This window comes from Schistocerca serialis, chromosome 5 (assembly GCF_023864345.2).
Source record: "Schistocerca serialis cubense isolate TAMUIC-IGC-003099 chromosome 5, iqSchSeri2.2, whole genome shotgun sequence".
Taxonomy (NCBI): Eukaryota; Metazoa; Arthropoda; class Insecta; order Orthoptera; family Acrididae; genus Schistocerca; species Schistocerca serialis.
Window position 1 is genome coordinate 92,797,582 of NC_064642.1, and position 7,238 is coordinate 92,804,819.

Here is a 7,238-nt window from a genome sequence, read left to right on the forward strand (position 1 = left end):
GAACAGAGGCATGCATCATTTGAAGAGAACATGTTACTGGATATTAAAGGTACCGGTGTGAACAGCAATTTGGACCACCACCGCTGAAGGTCTCGCTGTATGGTGGTAGAACATGCAATGTGTGATTTTCATGAACAATAAAAAGAGCGGATATGATGTTTATGTTGATCTCTGTTCCAGTTTTCTGTACAGGTTCCGGAACTCTCGGAAACGAGGTGATGCAGACCCTTCTTTGATGTGTGTAAAATAACGGGAAACTTCGTGTTCGTGGTTAACTTGTGTATTACGAAAGCATGACGCTTCAAGGCAATGGCAGCTAAGGAGCCATAAGAAACGCAATGTTTTTTATACCTTTCGTTATAATTAAATGTGGGTTAATAATATATATATATATATATATATATATATATATATATATATATATATATATATATAATTAAAGCTTTCTGCAAGCGGTAAGAAGCAAAGTGTAATTATTCCACAATTATAGTCGGTATAGCGTAGTGAGTAGAATCACAGAGTGAGAGCGTAAGGGTAGGTGTGTTGCGGCTTCGCGACTCATTAGATTGAAATATTTTTATTGTTTGCCTTAGCGTTATTTGAGAGGATCTGATACTTTCTTATCAGGTTAATAAAAGTATATTCAATAATAACCGATGTTGTGTAAATAGACGAGTAAGTTCATCTTTCTGAGGTGTGAGTTTGTCGAGTGGTTTAGTCTTTTAAACAGTTTGTACTACCTATCTTAAGACATCTTGCACTTGCTTCTTTTAAGTAGTTTATTTCACACGTTGTGAAGATTTTGTTGCTGAATAGGACAATGATCAAGTAAGAATTTTTCTGTCTTACAACATGTCCGTGGATACTGAATGGAGCAAATGTGGGTTTTAATGGAGCTAGCACCAGTCCATTTCCTAAACAGTGTGACATGTGAGTCATGTAAAGTCGACAACTGCCGCCGGAGTGCACTGCGATTCCATGCAGCACATTAAAAAAACGTACCGTATGCGTAAGTCGCATCGTTGAACTCGACGCGCTCACCGTTGTGCCGTCCGCTTTAGAAAGGAAATGGCTGTCGGGTAGAATCTTGCAACGGGAAAGAACGTCTCTTCTCGCTGCTTATTGTCGTCAGCGTCTTCTGCACTCCATCGCACTGCTTGGCCGCCTCGCCTTGTAAGTCAAGAGCACTCGGATTTTACTGCCCGGAGCAACTGGTCTCGCGGCCCTGAAGGAGCTGGCGCATAGGATACATCGAACGACTCGCGAATAAATTACCACAAGTATACTGCCCTCAGAGAAACTTTGCGCTGTAGGAAGCTGCATCTTTTTACGGCTCTTAATGTTTAAGTGATTATCGGGGCAGCTCTATGTGCTCTGCACAGTCTCTCGGCCTTGTACACGCATTAGTGGCTTCGGTGTTATATTACGCCTCGAAGCGTAGAACAGTACAACTCCTCCTATGCAAAGCGTGTCCGGCAAAGGATGCTGTGCTCACATGCTAATTCGGCGCTGTAGGCGTTTCGATGGTAACACTGTCATCATCGGGTGCATTAGCTTACGTTTTACGCAACGAACTTCGTTAGTAGCATTCATTTCATCCCGAGTTGTGAAGAAAATACTATAAGGTGTCCCGAGCTAGCGGTAAAATTCCGACGTTAACATAGCGTCGATGGCTTTTACACACACACTGAAACCTCATCAGCTTGGACTAACTGGGGCGAGTTCCAGTACTAATCACTGAAGCAACGAATTATGCAAATGTTTTTTAAAATAATTATCTGAAGCGGGAATCAGGAACGTAACACGATGTAGGTAGTGATTAGAAAACGAGGTGAACTGCGTCATTATCTGAAATACTATAAAGTGTGATTTGAAAACAACAAATATGATGATATTACAGTAATGAATAAAAGGATTAAACAAATTTCCGCTGTAATGCATGTTTGAAAGTTACGTTGAACAAGCTTGACATGTGCACTGTTTCACATATATAATACTATATTCATTTCAGATCGGAAATATCCAACGTACTACAAATTTATATGCTTTTTTTGTCTAGAATGGTACGTACATCACCTGTTGTTTGCTGTTCTTTTCTGGATCTACAATAACCTAGTCCACAGCAGCCAGGGAGGCAGCACTATCACATATTGATACCATGGCAACATTTTCATTTCAATATTTGTTTGATAATGGCTTAGAAAAGGAACTATGTTTTCCGTTGAGATCGTTTCGTGCATTGTTCTTTTATCTCTCATTGTCACATGTCGTTTATTGTAAGGTAATTCCGATTAATGTCACTAAAGTGAATGTGACCAAAGACAAATATCCCTCTTTTAAAACAGTCTTTATTTTTTTACGGAATGTAACTTGTCCACTTAAACTTTTCCCATACACTTCTCAGTTACAGCTATTATGCCGATTAAAATAACTGAACAGCAATCCAGTACTAGTCTTGAAACCTATTTGGCCTAATTTATTTACAAATATTTCCACTGCAGCTCGACTTCTCTTTCAGAAGCTTTGAGTGTCGTTGTTTGCACCTGGCGTACAAAACATCATCAATGGTGGCCAGTTTTAGTCCAGTTGTCGCTTTTCATTTCCTGTTTAGTTTGTCATATTTTAGCACGAAGAACGAAGAATTTTTCTTGCGATTTTTGTCAATGTCGTAGAATGTTGACTTAGCAGTGCCACACTCTGTGATAACGTTCTGGGTGGAAGCACCAGCCTGGATTTTGTCAAGCATTCTCGTTTTATCTTCCGAACTTACTTTCTTTCACTCCCGCATGTCGTCAGAGATGCGGGATTTAGCACGACTCATGTGGATTCCAGCAAGTAAACTCAGCAACCTTTGACTTTGTTGTATGCTTATGACCCACAATGATACATACGTTACTCAATAATGGGCACGGTTGAAGAGAATGGAGTGGGAGGAAAAAGTTCAACATTTTATGATCAATGAGCTTGACGCGAATGATGCGCAATACGGTAAGGCGGCGTTTCGCGAATTCCAAATCAGTGGTGACTATTAGTGAAGGGTAACTGCACTTCCAACACACGCAAAACATGGCCTTTATGTACATTTTGATACTGCTGTACTTTACTAACTGTCTAAGCAACGGTTTTAAAGCAGACGAGGGTGATTTACCCCACAAGCATCTTTGTTCGCATTTACGCCTGAACCATATAACTCCTCGTGCAGAGTAAACTGAGTCACGTTTCCTAGCCTCCTATTAGCCTAAACATGTGTCAGTTGTTGCGGCTGTTGCTTCCGTAGCTACAAAGTGCAACATAGTTCTCCAAGGATAGTGTTACTTATACCAACAGGATGAGGAAAATAAAACTGGTCAGTCATATGTAGAATGTAAGTAGGATTGCTTAAATATTTTCATGGACCTTAAGCTAGGCAACCCTACTTACATCGTCCGCTTCTGGGGTTGATCAGGTAAGTTGGTTTGTCTCTCTTACGGTGTATACCATGGCAACCTGACCTAGTAGATAGTGTCGGAAGTTCCATGCGGCTTCTCGCGGATGATGCTGTAGTATACAGAGAAGTTGCAGCATTAGAAAATTGTAGCGAAATGCAGGAAGATCTGCAGCGGATAGGCACTTGGTGCAGGGAGTGGCAACTGACCCTTAACATAGGCAAATGTAATGTATTGCGAATATATAGAAAGAAGGATCTTTTATTGTATGATTATATGATAGTGGAACAAACACTGGTAGCAGTTACTTCTGTAAAATATCTGAGAGTATGCGTGCGGAACGATTTGAAGTGGAATGATCATATAAAATTAATTGTTGGTAAGGCGGGTACCAGGTTGAGATTCATTGGGAGAGTCCTTAGAAAATGTAGTCCATCAACAAAGGAGGTGGCTTACAAAACACTCGTTCGACCTATACTTGAGTATTGCTCATCAGTGTGGGATCTGTACCAGATCGTGTTGACGGAGGAGATAGAGAAGATCCAAAGAAGAGCGGCGCATTTCGTCACAGGGTTATTTGGTAACCGTGATAGCGTTACGGAGATGTTTAGCAAACTCAAGTGGCAGACTCTGCAAGAGAGGCGCTCTGCATCGCGGTGTAGCTTGCTCGCCAGGTTTCGAGAGGGTGCGTTTCTGGATGAGGTATCGAATATACTGCTTCCCCCTACTTATACCTCCCGAGGAGATCACGAATGTAAAATCAGAGAGATTCGAGCGCGCACGGAGGCTTTCTGACAGTCGTTCTTCCCGCGATCCATACGCGACTGGAACAGAAAAGGGAGGTAATAACAGTGGCACGTAAAGTGCCCTCCGCCACACACCGTTGGGTGGCTTGCGGAGTATAAATGTCGATGTAGATGTAGTTGTATGAAATATTTTCAGAAGCAATTTTACGTATTTCCTCCCCCGTGTATGTTTGTGCCTTGGTACAGCATCGAGAAATGTTTGACAGTGACATAGTGTCAAAATTGAAATAGCACAATAAAAATTTCTACAGCCAAACGTAGTAAAAAACGCCCCTTAAACGATTCTCACAGCCCTCAGCCCCATAATATAAGAAGTTTAATTCGCTTTTTACCTTAATATTTAAGGTACAATCCCTGCTCCCAAACGGTTTACAAAGGACATAATTAGTGTACCAAATGCTACATTTGCTTTGAAAACAACGTGCGGCACAATTGAGTGCTACAAGGCCGTGGACTCGCCTTAAGGAAGAGCTGAGTCCCCGTCCAATCATTCAACTGCAGGTTTCCCGCAGTATCTCTATACCGCACTAGGCGAATGCTGCGACGGTACTTTGAGCGACGTGATGGTCAATTTCCCCACACTCATCCCTTTGTTAAGACCTGCCGCTGCGCTTGTAATGACGGCCAGGTCGTCGGACACTAAAACTCCAACTTCGCTCCCATTTCGTTATTCATATCAAATACGTCCTCTGTTCTCGATACTCCAGCACTTCTTAATGTACAACTGATGGCGCACTATGACTGACACGAACTACTTTCAAAGCGGAAAAAGAATGTAAGGTAGGTGTCAAGAACGGTTTTGATTCTAGCTGAGTCTGTCTAACTGTATTAGATATGTATCCCAGCGACGTCAATTAACAAGTAAATATCTCGATTACCCGCAGACAGACAAAAGCATGAAGTTATCGCGAAAAATAGTAGCGGGAGTATCCAAACGTAAATGAGCGGAGCTTCGGACAGAGGTTGTATAATCAGTAATAAAGAATGTTTTATTCTCCCGTGGAGTTTAAACTACCTCAGACTGCAATTTGGTGCATATATAGCTTGCGTGATGTAATGGGGAGAAGTACCGGCAATAGCCGCCTGCAGAACGAAAGGCACTCAGCTTATTGGCAGTTTGATCTCCGAGTAATGACAGACGCAATAAAGTCCCGTGTGTTGTCGCTACCTGTAATGAGTGCTGAATGTGGGAACGGCATAAATAAACAAGTGAGTCGCAGAACGACCGTTTAAATGAAAATGGAGTCGACGGAACGGTCTGACAGAACGAGGGCTGATTACTGCGAAATATACAAGTACTTCAGGAAATGCGAGGGGATTTGTACATTCACGGTGGAGGCAGAGCACCAGTTAAGTATCTTGAAACAGCTGAGCAATCTACGTATCAATTCTAAGAACTCGGTTCAGCTGTTGCTGTGGAGTGGAGGATCGCCCGAGTTCTGACGTGGAGGATAGCGCTCAACAACTAATTAGCCGGGTTCCGCTACTTGTTGATCTTAGGGGAAGCTGCCAGTGAGGGGAAGAAAAATGATACGTCTCCGTCTGCTGTAAAAAAACGATGTCAGATTTCTGCCTTTCCAGATGGCAACAGAAAAGAGAAAGTAGCATTTCTGAGACCGAGACGATGTTCCCTTAACTGTCTAGTATTTATGTCGTATGTTAGGTCTCGAAGTAACCTGTTGCTTTTTTTCGGTAATCTTGAGTACTAATGAAGCCTTATGTTATTCTTCCAGATGTTTACCAGCATTTTTTAATTTCCCTTTAGCATCACGGTTTTCTCACTAGTTCCTAAGCTTATTTTTCCTCTTCATAAACTAACACGAGAAAATTAAATGACCTATTAGCAAATCTCATTTATCTTCCGAGATTTTTTTATTACTGTGCACAATACGTCACCGTACAAGGAAAGTAAAGTCAAACATTTAATTGAATTAGATAGTCGGAAAAGAAATGGAAGGACGATAAATTACTGTTGGTAAAAATGCAACAAGAAGGAGACATGTGATTACAACGGAATTTATGCCCCAAATTAAGCACAAGAAATATACAAATGGCACGCAAATGCACTTTGAGGTGAGTGTTAGGTACAGTGTGAAATCGCAATGTGCTCCAATGAGAGCAGTCACGTCGCGGCACAGAACCAAAGAAGGTCTTGATGTGTTGCAGGGGAACACTGCTACACGGTTCGTGAACTTGGTCACAAAGCATCGATAGTGGCTGCAGGAGAATCAGAAAGAACAAGTTGACGACCGACCATATCTCAGACGTGTATCCATGGCTGAGGTACCTCTCGTTATTTGAAGAAAGCTTACACGTTATTCATCACAACAGGCCGGGCATTGTCCAGCTGAACTAAGGCGTTTGCAGCTGCGTGCTCGATGGACATTGTCTAGGGCTATAAAACTTCCCCGACGTAGTGGTTGCTGTTCGTATTGCCCTCAATACACAGGAGGCAAGACCACTTATTATACCCATCACGTTTGGCGTTTGTTCGCTACGCCAATCAACAATGTAGTCTGCTTTATGTTGTTCACCACGCCCGCTTCCATCACATATGAGGCATCAATACGGGGCAAGCTGAAGTAAGACTCGTCTGAAAACCTATATTGTTCCATTCAGCATGGCAGTGAAGTCATTCGCGTACTCATTGCTAGCTTAGGCGTTGGCGGGTTCTGCTCAGTGAAAGTCGACGCAGTAGCATGCATACCACAAGCCGAGCCCTCGTCCGATGGTGCCGAACTGTCGACGCAGATGTGTTGGTTGATTGGTTGACTCGGGGGAAGGAGACCAAACAGCGTAGTCATAGGTCCCATCGAGTTAGAGAAAGATGAGGAAAGAAGTCGATCGTGCCCTTTGACAGGAACCATACCGGCAAAGACATGTCTACTTTACACCTGTTGCAATGCTTCAAGGCCGCACGTGGAACGGAGCTGTCACACCGTAAGATAGTCACAATTTTCCTTTACATAGCTATAGTTGCTGGCTCCCAGTGCTTTTACTACAGACA